Source organism: Anabrus simplex, chromosome 1, assembly GCF_040414725.1.
Source record: "Anabrus simplex isolate iqAnaSimp1 chromosome 1, ASM4041472v1, whole genome shotgun sequence".
In the NCBI taxonomy this organism is placed as follows: domain Eukaryota; kingdom Metazoa; phylum Arthropoda; class Insecta; order Orthoptera; family Tettigoniidae; genus Anabrus; species Anabrus simplex.
Genome location: NC_090265.1, coordinates 1,191,740,306 through 1,191,757,458, shown reverse-complemented (window position 1 = coordinate 1,191,757,458; position 17,153 = coordinate 1,191,740,306).

Sequence of the window (17,153 nt, the reverse complement as noted above, 5' to 3'; positions counted from 1 at the left end):
GCGGCTTCAACGAGGTACAGTAGCGGGGACCAGTCAAGTGAAACACTTAATCAATCATGTTGAAAATTCTAATTTAAATGGTTTCTCTCTCGCAGGGTTTCTCTAGAAGAGAGCAAAGTTTCACAGCTGATTACTTCTGTCAACCTGAAGGAAACAATCGTTCGTCTTTCATGACACTTTAGTTGCTAATTCGACGTCTTCTTTCTTCGACTGAAACGAAATTTGCCTCAATCTCCTCTTAGGACCAATGATGTGGATTGTAGAATTATTAATTCTAATCAACACTCAAGAAACAGATTAGAGAAATAATGACATTTCTGACTAGTTGAGGTATAGGGTGAAAGGACCTTCTCAGCGTTTGTAATAGAGAAATAATTGTTTGACTGTTGCCCTAGTATCAGCAGAGTGGCTCAATGAAGTGAATTTTAAATTACAAGTCATATTTATATCGATCAGAATCATGCAAAGTCATAAACAGTTTGGTTTCTCCGAAGTATATTAATACATATTGGCCAGAGTAATTACAAATTAAGAATTTTGGACATGGGCATCGGAAGACCAGGTATACAGTAAAATCAAATAAAAGGAAGAAAATAGAACTAGATAGGACGCACACTCAGGAAAGCAGACAGCATCATTGAGAAACAAGAGCTACTGTACATTGGAATCCCTTGAGTGCTCGGAGCAGGAGATGTGGAGAAGTTCCACATAGGATGAGGTGATGAGAGGTGATAAGGATCGCGAGCGATAGTGCGATGATGCATTTTTATGGGCCCTATATTCCGGTGAGAGCTAAACGAAATAAATGGAGTCGAAGCCATATTCCTAGTAATATGACAATTGAAAACTGTAAAAATGTGCTTGGATGTACATAGTCTGAACGACTTGATGTATCTGGACTAAATTCTACACACAATTATACTCCGCACTGCCTTACTTCTAAACTGACATTTTGGCCGATTTTGGCTTTGTCTGGTGGTAAATGAAATGGCGTATGGCTTTTAGTGCCGGGAGATCCGTGGACGGGTTCTGCTCGCCATGTGCAGGGCTTTTGATTTGACTCCGTAGGCGACCTGCGCCTCGTGATGAGGATGAAATGATGAAGACAACACATACACCCAGCCCCCGTGCAAGGGAAATTAACCAATGATGGTTGAAATTCCCGACCCTGCCGGGAATCGAACCCGGGACCTCTGTGACCAAAGGCCAGCACGCTAACCATTTAGCCATGGAGCCGGACTGTCTGATGGTTATGCGCTGAAACATAGACATCCAGCCAATCCCAAGCTGCCATTAGTATTGAACTATATCGGCAGAGTGTGATCTCAAAACCTATACTAGACTTAATTAAAGTTGGTGTCTGACAGGTAAGGTTGGAGGGAGGAGCACTGCACGTGCCATTTCACGATATTGCCACATTCCAGCATTCCTTTCTACATGCTCTTACCCCTCGCTTCCGGCTCACTTGTTCCCTCCTTCATTCTGACCGCTGTGATCTGTTGTAGACTACCTGGCCAGGCGGTGTCGTCCTATTTGCGATCACTCTTATACAAACAATCAGGTTCTTATCAGTGACAGTGACAGGTTTGGCAACTCCCAGCAAGACGAGTTGCCCTGAAGTTTTATCTCCATCGCAACCGCAGTCGCCCCACCCTCGTTTCCATGGCAACCACACTGCCACTCCCTTTATCCCGCCTCGGCAGGCAGTAAACGGACCTCCCTCTAAGAAATGTCAAACACCAACTCTTATTATTAGCAGTATACTTGCCAACTAATATTTACATTCGTTACGTGGTTAACCTCTCTCGCTCAACGTGTATGATATACGGTAAAGGTTCGCGATCTTTTGCTTTTTTCTTCAGTGAAATGAAATGGCGTATGGCTTTTAGTGCCGGGAGTGTCCGAGGACATGTTCGGCTCGCCAGGTGCAGGTCTTTTGATTTGACACCCGTAGGTGACCTGCTCGTCGTGATGAGGATGAAATGATGATGAAGACGACACATACACCCAGCCCTCGAGCCGGCGAAATTAACCAATGATGGTTAAAATTCCCGACCCTACCGGGAATCGAACCCGGGACCCCTCTGACCAAAGGCCAGCACGCTAACCATATAGCCATGGAGCCGGACTTTTCTTCAGTAATTAGTGTTTTCCGTATTGGTCTTTATCTCTCTAGTATAATACAGTATAGCGTAGTTACAGTTTACAAAGACAAAGTCACCTCCGTACAGGCCATGAAGGCCCGCTTCCACCATTGTTAACCGCGGCACGTGATGGGGTAGAGTGGTTAGCTTTACGCCCAGCCGCCTTTGCCCCCAGGAATTAACCTGGTACTCATTTTTGGTGTAGGCTGAGTGAACCTCAGGGCCATATGCACCTCCGGAAATGGAAACGATTCGAACCCACGTCCTTCCGGGCGAACCGAGGCACGCCTTTACCGCCTCGGCCAGGCAGCCCCTAGTTTACAGTTTAGCATAGCATAAGTTAGTAAAGTACAGGTTTAGTAGTTCAGTGTATAAAAATATAGCTGTGAGTTTTATTTACGTTTATTTACGTTAGTGTACTTCGTTCGTGCGTATTTAGCATGTCTCAATGTAGTTCGGAAAAGACAAGTGGCAAGAAGGTGACTCAGAGATCAGTGAAGTGTTCCCTTTGTAGGCCATAACTTCCTTCCTGTGCCATCGAGTAGCGGTGAGTGATGTGTTATTTCCTCATTCTCTTTTATTCTTAACAATGCATTCTCTTTTTACTGTCGGATGTTTTTGTCGGTGTAGTTTTGTGAATTTGTTTTCAATCCCGATTCATTAGCTTCCTTGTGTACTGTATTTCATTTTACGAAGGCTATTTACCGCGGTCGTATTGCATCAGCTGCTCTCACAGCAGTAGCGCGCTGGCAACAGGGGTAAGGCGACGCTCATTTGTTTTTCGAAACGTCAATTTAGAAGTAAAGCTGTGCGGAGTATACAGCATGACCTAGAATAACATACATGCTACCTACTATCATGTAGTCCCCTATGGGGGCCGTTCAGCGAAAGAATAGGTAAAACAAATCAAAGGAAAATGTACGCTTAGAATACTTAAACGGTTGGTCCTATTTAAAAAGATGGGATCTGTCAAGTGTACTTAGAATTCAATTTCCTACTAAAAATGCATATGCATTTTCTTCATAATTCTAACAATTTTCCAGGAAAGCAGGCTTCTATGTGTTCCGGCGCATGGTTTACCCGAATAAGTCAGATAAACAGTTATATCAGGAAAGGAGATTACGTACAGGATTTATAATTAAATTTCCTATAAAAGTGTCCATATACATACATATTTTTCGTACTGTAATGGTTTGCCAGGAAATTGCGTTTATCGTCAAAGTGGTGAGCATAATCAACGATATCTTGTCTTTCTAGAAACATTCGGTGTTCAGTAACGTTATACGCACATCATGTGTCATAAAATCCACCCCTTCTCTTCCGAGTTTCAAAAACTTTGTTGAATTATGTAATTCTTCGGTCTGATTTCTAATCCCCTCCTTTATTAGGCCTGTAAGTGATATCCTCCAGGGTCTCTGTCTCGTGAACCTCTCTTTCATTTCATTACAATTCTCATATCATACCCTTTCCAAGATAGCATCCTCCCTTCGAGTATACAATTTTCTAAAAAGGCAAATTTCTCAAATTACAAGCTCGAACATTTCCTCATTCCCCATTTTATTTGATAAACCGTCTATATCAGGGCCTCTCAGAGTGCATGCACCCGTGCACTGCACGGCGCAAGGTGCAGGAGACGACTTCACTAGGTTGACAAGAGTGCAAACCCCCACTCCACGTCCCCTACACCTGTCTCACCCGTTCGGCCTGTCTTCGCCTTCTCCACCTTCCCCGCCGATTCTCCCCTCGCCGTGTGCGTAGAGGCGCGTGGCTGTGAGCTTGCATCTGGGAGATAGTAGGTTCGAATCCCACTATCGGCAGCCCTGAAAATGGTTTTCCGTGGTTCCCATTTTCACACCGGGCAAATGCTGGGGCTGTACCTTAATTAAGGCCACGGCCGCTTCCTTCCAACTCCTAGGCCTTTCCTATCCCATCGTCGCCATAAGACCTATCTGTGTCGGTGCGACGTAAAGTCCCTAGCAAAAAATAAAATAAAAATAAAGATTCTCCCTTCACTGCGAAATGTTTATGTGCGGTGAGCGGTGACACTGTTGTATAGGACAATGTTACCGGTGTTAAAACACTCTTTCTTCAATTTGATTTGAGCAGACAATTTATCTTCTGTAACTCTTCTTTTCCTTTACCTTTGCAATGATACCAGTTATGCCTGGAACAAGGGACCGGCTGACAGCAATTCTGAGAGCCTCCTTTAAATTACAATCAGAAATAGTTCTACTCACACGCAATCTAGTTTTCGTACAAGTCAAAACAGGAAAAAATACCTTTCACATATACATGTGGAACCAAACATAGAAATAATCTTAGCTGCTTCTCGATGCAGCTTAGGTAAATCGTTCTTCGACAAATTCTCGCAGAATTTGAGCAAAGCCTTTGTATTGGAAAAATAGATCTTTTTGATTAACTTATCACAAAATGATTGTCCACAAATTAAGCATTTGGCTTTATCGTCACGACTGAGAACAAATACGGAGGTTCCCAGTTCGAGTGAAATGGATTTTTGGAAGTCTTTGCTTTCTTCGGAACAGGTTGCTCCATTATTTTGTTGTCTTGCGCTTATCTATTTCACAGATAAACAAGCCTCTATCACCGAACGCTTCGTCCCGCTCAGCACACTACACCATCCGAATCCAGCTGAGTTGAGCCGAGTCGGACCGATGCACAGTTGCACGGAGCTCTTGCGCCTCGATTTTCACGCGTGAGATTTTGGGCGTTTGAGAGGCCCTGGTCTATATTAACAAAGCCCACCCTCCATTCTAGTTCTTTCGCTTTTCTGTTATCTGTCACATTTCCTGTTCTGTTCCTTGTAATTTTAGGCTTCTCAAATTGAACCATACTTCCATAGGAGAGCTATTATATCTCCCGTATCATCTCTCCTCCCCGTTTGTTTCCCTTTGCATCTGCGAAATCCCCCTTCTTGGCCCCAGTGTTTTTCAGATTCGGTCCTTGCTTTTTTCTTCTTCTTTGGATCCTCTAGTTTACTATTGCTTCTTACCACTGCCTGGGTTGTGCTACCGACACCAGGTGACAATCACTTGCTCACAGGTTGCTTCTCGCCGCTGGTGCTGGTGATTATGTCCTAGACCTGCGTGGCGGTCAGCAATCCTTCTTCCGGCTTGTGGTAATGGCACTGAGCTGGCTCCCGAGTCAATGCCTTCAGTTGTGCTGACGGGTAACTCTTTATCCAACCATTCCCCATGATGATCAGCTTCTTGCTCCGTATGAAAACGGTAAGTCCATCCTTTCTGGCTACGCCTAGGTAGAATCGAAGAACCATCATGTCCCTTCTCTCTTCAGGTCCCATCTCTCTGTTAATCCTTGCCTCCATCCTCTTTAAATTCTTGGCATTAAGGAGAATCTGGTAAGCTTTCATCCCGGATAGCAGTTGTAGCTTTATGGAGCTATTTCCTGAAGTCCTTCCTATTCTCCGCACGTCATCCACATCGGATTCAGTGCAGTTTACTCCCACTCCTTCCGCTATCACTTCCAACGCATGCATTCATAACGACAGATTACGCTCGCCCGTCTTGTCCGCAATGCCATAGATGATGAGGCATCTGCTGCGCCGAATAAGCGTTTTTTTTCCGGGCCTGTATTTCCAGCCATCGTGTACGATGGTCCAGCATCATGCGATGTCCCTTTAATATGTCTATATCCTCTTTATATTTTTCGTACACCTGCCAGTTCGTCCTTCAGGCTATTTTTCAGGTCTTGAATAGCCTTGTTCTCAGCTCAGTTATGTCTGCTTGGCTTACCTCCTCTACCACATCCTTAATCTTTTCAATATCTTCCGCATTTATGGACCCAGGATTAATCTCCACGCCTCCAATTACACCTATAGCACAGCGATCGCTATCAGTAACAACACAATTTAGAATTTAAGCCATTTTTATTCCACACGCCTAGAAGTTTAGACGGTTATTCCATCGTCCGATAACTGCCCTGTACATTTCAATAGCTATTACCCTCTCGTTTGTACTCAAACCTTACATACACACCTCCGCTTCACTTGCAAGGTTCCAACTAACTCAGTTATTACATCTTGTACATCACATATTTACACTTCACTGGTACTTCCTTCGTCCACACCGGTTGCTGGTAGAATGCATTTCTTTGTTGAATCCTTTTACTGATCTCCATATCCAACCCTGCACCCTGCATCAGTTCAGCTCCCAAGTGCTTAAAGCTTTCCACAATATCAGGGGTTTGCCTTTTATTTTTATAATTCCCTTCCCTTTCTCCTCTACTCAACACAATTGTCTTACCTATTTTCATTCCATAATTTTCAATAATCTCACTCAACATGTCGAGTGGCCTTGTAGTTCCTCATTGTTTGCTCCCAACACCACTGTATCATCTGCAAAAAGAAGCTCTCTGTGTCCATATTTTACTTTTGCCCCCTTCACATTTCATCTACAGTATAACCAATATGAATAACAGTACTGACAGTACACTTCCTTGTCATAGTCCAGTTTCATTCCAAAACCACTCTGTAGTCGCCACGTGTGTCCGGCACTGGTGCATCCATTTGTGTACATTGCTTCTATATATTCTATCGATTGATTTCCAAATACTTCCTGTTGCATTACTTTCCATGCCTCTGTTTTGGGTACACTATGGTAAGTCTTTTATAAATCAAGGAATGCCATCACCATATCTCTTCCGCTATTGACTTTACGTCGCAATCAATCAATCAATCAATCAATCAATCAATCAATCAATCAATCAATCAATCAATCAATCAATCAATCAATCAATCAATCAATCAATCAATCAATCAATCAATCAATCAATCAATCAATCAATCAATCAATCAATCAATCAATCAATCCTGACTGACCTGCATTTAGGGCAGTCGCCCAGGTGGCAGATTCCCTATCTATTGTTGTGACAACAGTAACCAACATCACGAACTACAACCTTAATAATGACATTGTACAAAATATTTAGTTTCCAACACTGATAACTAGACCTCGGAACTTTAGGAATGAATAAATCATAGTTTAGGCGTCTGAAATGACAACGAAAGTGCTAAATTCGGGAATAATAATTCAAAGTCTTACAATCAATTTTTACGACGTAAACTTTATGGTTTCATTCATAACTAGGAAGAGGATAGAGAGAAATGGTGTCTACGATGAAAAGAGGACGTGCAACCAGATCTGATGACATTCCTGCAGAGCTGTGGAAGAAGTGTGGACAGGAAGAATACGTTTAGCTTAGCTCCAAGGGTTATAACGAATTACATCAACAACACACAGTGCCAACAATAATGCATGCTGGTGGACATGTTATGGTTTGGGGGTGCATGGCCTCCTCGGGAGTTGGAAAGCTGGCCTTTATTAAAGGACATATGGATCAGTACAAATACATTGGTGTGTTGCGCCATAATTTATCCTGGACGGGGTCTTCCATTTCCAATAGGGCAACGACCCCAAACACGCTGCTTTAAAAACTCGAGAGTGGTTACTCTATAATACCCCCAGACGACTTCTTGTTCCACCACAGAGCCCCTATTTGAATCCCATCGAGCATTTGTGGGATCATCTTGAAAGAGAAAAAGCCAAGCGACGCCCGTCTGGTAAGGAAGAACTGAAGAGGGTTCTACAAGATGGGTGGTCGGCAATTTCACCTGAAACGACGAGGAAGTTGGTGCATTCAATACCGAAACGTCTGGAGGCTGCCATTCGAGCTAATGGAGTGCATACACGATACTGAAACGTACGCACGAACACCTACGGTGTTTAGTAGTATACTGTGCCAATGCTTGTTTTGCAGTTTTAAAGTGGATGTCCTTGTGTAACTACATACTTCTTTTGTGTTATTGTTGTGATGGCAGTGCACTGTAGCTTCGTTGTATATTATACGGGATACACGTGTTATTTTCTTCCACGCTTCCTGTATACACATATTTTGGGGAAACATAGGGTGTGCTAATACTTTTTGTAGCAAGTGTAGATTGATGTTCGCTGACTTCGCAAATGTATCGAAAATTGGCCCACAATATATGATTTTTTCTGCTGGCGAACCCCCGAGAATGTGTGATGAACATAAATATCTGGGTTCTGTGATCATCACCCAAGCGACAGCACTTGCGAACGTGAAACACCAAATCAATGTTGGACTGATGAAGTGGAAGTCCGTGGCTGTTGTACTGTATGACAAGATAATGCTAACTAAACTGAAGGACTGTAAGTCGGTGGTCAGACCCGCAATGACGTATAGTGCCAAGACGTGGGCAAAAGACCGGCCAGACAGGTCAGCAATAATGCATGTTGCTGAAATGCAGATGCTGTGATGGTTAGTGAATGTGGCCATAAAGAACGGGTCAAGAACGAACTAGAGCGAGGGTAAAATGGATACTGACCAACCAACATTGAAATGGTCCATCGAGCCTTGAGAATCGAAGAAGTGCCATCTGGTAAAGGAAAACGAAGAGCTACATGGAAAATATGTTAATAGCTGCTCACGAAACAAAATATTCCACAACTAACCCATTAACTAATGTAGACTATTACTACTTTCCTGACTTGACAGTAGAAGATACCGGGCGAGTTGGCCGTGCGGTTAGGGGCGCGCAGCCCTGAGCTTGCATCCGGGAGATAGTGGGTTCGGACCCCACTGTCGGCAGCCCTGAAGATGCTTTTCCGCGGTTTCCCATTTTCACACCAGGCAAATGCTGGGGCTGTACCTTAATTTTAAGGCCACGGCCGCTTCCTTCCTACTCCTAGCCCTGTCCTATCCCACCGTCGCCATAAGACCTGTCTGTGTCTGTACGACATAAAACCAATAGCAAAAAAACCATTAGAAGATAACGTCTTCGATAGAAAAGTAAAACTAATCATAATAATCGCATGTTCTCACCTACCGAGTGCAGGCATTTTGTTTCGACGCCAAGTAGGCAGCCTGCGTGTCAGTTTTGACACGTTTCATTTAATTCTGCCTCAAAGCAGAGAAACCAGGATTCTCTTCGACGATGTATTGCTGAGTTTTAGTTATTCTTCTCCAGCAAATTCCGTGTGTGTCGCCAGAGATCATTTATACGCCGACATGGTACGATCTGGAGTACTGAACTGACGTATTTCTACCCTTCAATGATCCAACCACCTGTGCCAGCTTTGGACCGGGCACACTACCCTTGAACTACAGAGGAAAGTATCATCAATGAAGAAGGAAGGAGGCCGCTAAATGACGTGGAAATTGAAAACAGAAAATGAAATCTATCAAGCCCTCGGGGTCAGGAGTTTCCCAGGGAGATGGAGCAGAGAGAGCCTGGAATGTGTCAACACCATTAGACATATCTGTATGATCCGTGGCCTCAGTATTTGAACTGAAATACCGATAGGCCTTCATTTTATAAAGAATAAGTCGTTCGTACGTTTTAGTATCATTGTTTTGAACTGCCTGTGTGACACAGGCAACTACCGGTACTCGGGTCTTGTTTGCTGGCAGTAGTGATGCGCGCGAATTACGCCTGGAATCGCGAGAATCGGTTCGTACGACTCCGAGGTCGCACTCTACGTCGCATGCGAGGAATCGGTTCCCGATGACGTCACCAGAGTGTGCAGGGCGCACTCACTAGAGCGAGTCTTCCGTATATAAGTGGGGCAAATTCGAACGTGCAACATTTACTATTTCTCTTGTATACAGTGAAATGTCTTATTGGTTATCATGAATGAATTATGCAACATAATAATGAAATAACAATTATTTATCCTGGTTATCTGGAAATCGCATTACACATTTCGACACTGGGTGTAGCAATTTACATTGTTATTTATGCTTATACTGCATTTTTCTAATGTGGTTTTCAAATATCGCTAGTATAAACGTATACAATCTGTGGAATTAAGTCACATTTTTAATAAGTACACAACTTGTTTCGTAGCATACCTCTCTTCCGTTATATTTAATTTGCAATGGACATTTCGTGCTACTGTCAGACTCATTGGCTGAATGGTCGGCGTTGAGGTCTTCGGTTCAGAGGGTACCGAGTTTGATTCCCAGCCGGGTGGGGTATTTTAATCACCTCTGATTAGTTCTTTTGGCCCGGGGATTGGGTGTTTGTGTTTGTCCCAACACTTTCCTCTTCATATTCAGACAACACACTACACTACCAACCACTACAGAAACACGCAATAGTGATTACATTAGTCCACGTAGGGTTGGCGTCAGGAAGGTCATCTGATTGTAAAACAGGGCCAAATAAACATTTACGATACAGTTCGCACCCGCGACTACACAGGTGTGGGAAAAGTGGTAGAAAAAGAAGAACATTTCATACTACTAGACTACTAAATATTATGAGAAACTGTCAGAATTGCTATTTTTGTTTTCATCACTGCTTAACATTAGTTAAGGTTGTCTCCTTAGTACACTTGTATTTTGTCGAAATAGTAGTGTTATGTATGCATGTTCAGTCTTCATCCCTAAGGCTGGTTGGATCCTCAACAGCTCTGCCATCAGCTGTCATGGATGGCCTAGGCATCACTGAAGAGGCGTACTAGGGAAATGAGGAGTGAGGTAGTTTCCCGTTGCTTTCCTCACCGAGCCAGAAGTTGCTATTACATATCAGTCTGCCAAGCCCACTGAAATACATGCACCAACCGACCCTAAGAGCAACATTTTCACACCATTCATAGCAGAGACTGGCTGCATAAGGAATGGCATTACTAGCGTCGCTCATACCTCAGTCACTTACGAGGTTCTGCCAGCAAAGACACAGATGTCACAATCCCCGTGCAAGTTTTGATTTATTTACAATCCATACTTTTTTATTAGTTTCAAACAGAGAATCATATTTTCTAATCAAATTACAGTCGCATTAGAGTATATAATTCAGGACACTACAATGAGAGAAGTCATGGCTTGTAAAAGTGACCTGGTTTCAAACCAAAACGAACTCACATTACAGAACACATTCGTATTGCACGTGTTTACGTATCTGCATCAAAGATGGTGCTACTAGTTCCTCGGAATCGATTCCGGAACCAGGTACCCGATTCCCCAGGCATATGAAATCGACCCTTCGCGATTCCAGTCACAACCCATCACTAGCTGGCAGAATAGCTTTACACACTACAGGGTCAAAGTACTGTGTGTAGTGAAACGTCACGAATGTGAGAAAAATTGGGAACGACCTTCACTCACGCTTGAGAAGATGATAACTCTTATCGCTTCTTGTTTCTTCATTCTGCTGAAGTCAAGTGAGTGGATCGTTTTCGTGGTAGTAGGCTACTTATCGAAGAATCTCACCTACACACTACATTCTTGAGAACAATACTCCATTAACCTGACTGGTTATGAACAACGTAACTGGCCCGTAGGATACATTCACCGTCAATATACTGCGAAATTACAATTACTTCTTAATTAGTTTTTGTATTGAACACTTTTTATTCTGGCATCAATTTTAAAAATACTGCACTCTTCTTAAGGTAAAGGTGATAAGTTGCCGGAAAAATTTATGTTTGGTATGTATAAATAGGTTGACACACAGCCGTGATGTTACGTCATGCACTGTACTTTTGACCGGGCTAGTGTGATAAAGTTATATATATAGTCCTTGCCGCTTGAACACAAGTAGGGCCATGACTCAGAATATGTCCGAGATGCCCACTCCTATTCCACAGCTAGAGCCCAGCACGGATGCGGATATCCGCGGAGTTAGTGTCTTGGCAGGTGCAAACTGTATGGCAGTGCGGATAATTTCTAAATAATTTTGATTTTCACTCAGGTATACCCCTATTTTTGCTTGTGTTGAGGTGACCATTGACATTTATATGGGAGAATGGTGATATATAAAGAACCTTGAGACCATAAAACCGTAAATATGACCTAAGCCTAACTGGCTCCTGCCCGCAGTTAATGAAAGGGACAAAGGTCAAAACGTCGATAGTTGCCGCAAGAGAAAACGAATCCCTCATTAACTTGTGACTGCAGGGGTTCTGGTGGCAGGTGTCAGGCCTATCGTATTATGTTAACAGATCTATCCGTTTCAATACCTTCGGTGTAATATACTGTAATTAAATATTTACAATAGCCGCAGATAACCATTCGCGGATGTGGATACGGATAATATATTGTATATCCGCACAGGGATCTACCCATAGCAACTGGTATCCCCCGACTATCAGTACCACTTACTGGACTACTCAGCCGTTGCTCATTTACTTATACACGCTACAGGATCAAAGTACTGTGTTTGGTGGAAATTCACGAATGTGCTAAAAATTGGGAGCGACATGGTTCTTCCTTATAAACAGCGTTCACTGCACTACACTACATACTGTACTACATACGTCAAAATTACAATTAAGTTCTTAATTAGTTTTTACTTTGAACTCTTTTTTAATCTGACATGAATTTTGAAAATAATCTAGATTTTATACAATGAAATAACGTTAAATAAAACTCACATTGACGAAATTAACTAACATGCCACTAGAATAACTTGCGACGCGATGATAACTCTTACAAAGTGTTTACAGTCAATAAATTGAATCTGGTGATTGACTAGCGCACTCACAGGAAATCTCTCTTTTTATTCTTGAAAGTAAGGTTAAAAATACCAATAGATAAAAATGAAGTTCCCATAAGGAAATTTTAAGCCGCTGCTTCTGATTGTGAACATTAAATAAATTCTGGCTTTATCGGTTGGAGACCGCACGTCTCCAAGAGACTGGCCGGCTGTTGTGACACCACTGCAAGCTGTCCTATGATAAGCACTACGCAGTACCGATGTACTAGACGAGATATGTCTACCCACTTACTATGTATGCCCTCCTAGGCTTAGAACTGAACACTGAGGTACAGGTTGATTGTCGTTCCTCCACTTGACGATCTAGTTGTTTGAAGACGACGAATTGCTCGTGATTTATTTATTTAGCTTATGGCAAGTACACAATGTTATACAAACAAATATAAAACAAATAACGAAGAAGTATTTGAGGAAGAAAAGTAAATAAAAAAGAAAAGAAAACCAAACAAACACTATAGATAAAAATCAGAAAACTCAATCGTAAAAAAATTACCAGTGTTTCGCCCCAGTGCGGCATGGGTTCATCGGCTCACCACACAATCTATGAAGTTCACAGAGAGTTCATAAACTTAAATTAAATTGTCCAACTACTGAAGTCTCATTTGTTGCCCACACAAAATCTTCCAATGATCTTGGAAAATCAGTGGCGATATGCCAAATGGTCTACTCTCCCTCGCAGCAGTCGCACTCAGGGGAGGATTTCATACCTCACTTATGTACGAGGGCAAGTCAATAAGTATCTGCAATTTTGCTCTAATTGTCCTTAGGTTTGCTCCATGGCGTTGTGTGCTCACCAGCCGATTGATGACACCGTTGTCTACGTCTGTGGCAGGTTTCAGAGTTATCAGATCAGTACAGCTTGCGCTGTTGCGACGTAAAGATGGCCGCGCCACTCTCTGTTTGGATCAAGGAAGAACAGCGTTCCGTAATCCGTTTTTTGTAGTCTTAGGGTGTACCAGGAGCGGAAATTCATGTAAGACTTTCAGTACAAGTGGACAATGTTTTTCCATAGCGAAGTGTTTACCAGTGGGTTGAACAGTTCAAAAGGGGTCGCACGAGCGTAAAAGATGAGGAAAGATCCGGGTGTCCATCTGCAGACGTAACTGATGTCAATATTGAACAACTGCGTGATATGATCCTGAATTAGAGACGAGTGACTGTTCATGACATGGTAAAGCATATGCACATTAGCCGTGCTTCTTCCTTGGTGCAAACAGAGAGTGGTGCGACCATTTTTACGTCGCAACAGCGCAAGCTGTACTGATCTGATAACTCTGAAACCTGCCACAGACGTAGACCAGACGTCATCACGTACTTGCTCCAGGGAGCCGGTGTTACTTGCTCCGCTCTGAACGGCTGTCAGTCACGTGACAAGAGAGCAGCGGACAGGCGGATTGCATACCGTGGCAGTACTGTACTTGCCGCTGGGAAATGTTACCTTATGAACAAGAGCAATGAAATACATACCGGTACATAAAAAAATCATTTCTGAGGAATTATCGAACATAATATACAGAGAGTTGAGTAGGGTAATATGAAATGTACTTACATCCCCAAATGTGTTGTTTTTAAGTTTTTCTAGTAACGCTATACTTTCCCGACCTTCATATTTATCATACTAATTGGTGTTACACAAGGAGCAACGGCGCTGCAGATTGCATTTTTAATGTGATTCAATATTTTATTACATATTAAACATTTTGTGTGTTATTTTCTTGAAGTATCAAATACTCTTCTTCTCAAGAAGGTTTGAAACTTGTTGGCGTCAATGGCCTACGCTGTGCTGAACTCTCTTCCATAGTAAATGCAACATTAACCGACTAGACTTGAACGTCGTGTGGTGTGAGGATAAAGGTGGGAACACACTACTGTCACCTCGCATGAGTTCACGCGTATCGTGGCGCAATCTAACATGTCCAGAAGGATGCGCTATACCTTTGCGCCACTGGCGTGCAGTACGTACTATGTCGTCCACTTCACCTACTTCTTCCCCTACTTGCTCGCTAAGCTGCTCTCGTTCCTCAAGAGCAAGGAGCAAACTGGCTCCGAAGGCATTTCGCTCTCGATTGACGATGCCTGACGTAGACAATGGTGCCATTTTGCGACTGGTGAGCATACAACGCCATAGAGCCAGCTTAAAGACAATTAGAGCAACATTTGCAGGTACTTATTGACTTGCTTACGTAGCAATGAGCTGCACCGTCCATGATTCGTGCGAACTCTATTGAGAGTAAGCCAGGTTTTTCTTGGTAGTTTATAGCCAGCTGGTGGATGTTGAGGAGCTGAGTTGTTCCACTCCATTTGCCGCTCACGATATCCATTATAGATCTATTGATGAGCTCCTTAGCAGTTTGAACGGAAGAAGATCTTGATTTCAGACGTCCAAATCTTTATGGATGGGGAAAGCTGGGTTCATTAATATTTTCTTAAATCCATGGAGGAGATAATTTATTCTTCGTATTCATGGAGGTGGTATGTAACTCAACGTTGGCAATCAAAAAGGTGGACTCGATTTGACTGCATCGTTGACAAAGCGCGTTGTCTGGTTCAGGACTGTTTCAGACTTCTTAACACATAGGCTATTCAGCCAAACAGAAGAACAATATTCAGCTGAAGAATATATCAACACCCCCATTGCTGACGGTCGAAAAGTGCATGCCAAGGCTCCCCATGCAGATCCCTCATTTTTTAAATTATATTGTTTCTTGCCCTGAGTTAAGCGGCGTTGTTCATTGAGTGTTTCTTGAAAGTCCAATCAAGAGTTACACCAAAGTACTTGGAGTTGGGAGTTTTCGGTAGAGTAGAGTTATTGAGCGATATCTTCAAGTTAATATTCACTTGCCTGTTATTCAGATGGAAGAAACAGGTTTCTATCTTAATGGTACTTGGAATTAGATACCACTTATCAAAGTACTCACACAAAATGGCAAGGTCCCTATTTAGAATTATACTGTTAACACGCGTGATTACTGAACATGTATAGCTCAGATATGAGCGAAATTATTTCCGGTAACGCAGCAAATAGAAAGTCTCAATGAAACAAAGCTTGAATTGGAACTCGAGTTTGAATACAAAAACCAAACCCCATGGCACTACAGCCCTTGAAGGGCCTTGACCTGCCAAGCGACCGCTGCTCAGCCCGAAGGCCTTCAGATTACGAGGTGTCGTGTGGTCAGCACGACGAATCCTCTCGGCCGTTATTCTTGGCTTTCTAGACCGGGGCCGCTATCTCACCAGGTAAAAATCCCTGACCTGGCCGGGAATCGAACCCGGGGCCTCCGGGTAAGAGGTAGGCATGCTACCCCTACACCACGGGGCCGGCCGAGTTTGAATACTGCATACTTGAAATACCACAGAACTCGTCTTTCTCGCTAGGGAAGATCTGATTGACTCAGGTACTATTTTTTTTCTCGGATAAGACAACATACATTATAGGACTGTACTCCAGTGAAGTAACTATGTCGAAGTTCTCAAAGCTGCTTCACCACAAAAGCCTGGCAAACAGTCCTTAAACACACTCTGGCAGTGATTTGAGCTGAGCGCCATCGCGACACTCATTATTAGGCACACGAGTGACGCCACTCCAGCGTACATCTTCGAATTGGCAATGTAAGGACATCTAGTTATAAAGGATTCCATGAAATACCTCATTAGAGCGAAGTTTTACACATTACAATTAACCTTCAGCTCGTTATTTCCAGTAATAATAATAATAATAATAATAATAATAATAATAATAATAATAATAATAATAATAATAGTAATAAGCCAGGCTGAGTGGCTCAGATGGTTGAGGCACTGGCCTTCTTTACTGAACCCAACCTGGCATGTTCGATCCTAGCTCAGTCCTGTGGTATTCAAAGGTGCTAAAATACGTCAGCCTCGTGTCGGTAGAATTACTGGCACGGAAAAACTGCTGGACTAAATCCCGGCACATCGGCATCTCCGAAAACCCTAAAATCGTAAAAGTAGTTAGTGGGACGTAAATCCAATAACATTATTATTATTTAATAATAATAATAATAATAATAATAATAATAACAACATTTTAGATAGCGTTCTGAAGTGGGGCCATTTAGGCCCATCTAGGTGACCTGCCTACGTTTCGACATTCCGATTGTGCTGCTTCTAGCAACGAAAGCGGAATTCTGCTTGATCGTACAGTATGGCTAATTTAATTTTGTCGGGCGTCACTGAGTGCGCCACCAGAGGTCTTTAATACGCCAATAACAATGACATAGACTGCAATCGAACCCGGGACCCCTATAACCTAAGGCTAGCATGCTAACCATTTAGCCATGGAGCCGGACAGCGAAGAACAAGGACATGGTAAAGACCTGCTAGTCTGTGTCGATGGACCAGTGGCCAACTCGTGATCTCAAAATCACGGGTTCGATCCTGGAAGACATAGTATTTTTTTTAAGAATGGTGGGTCGGTGATTTTAACCTCAATA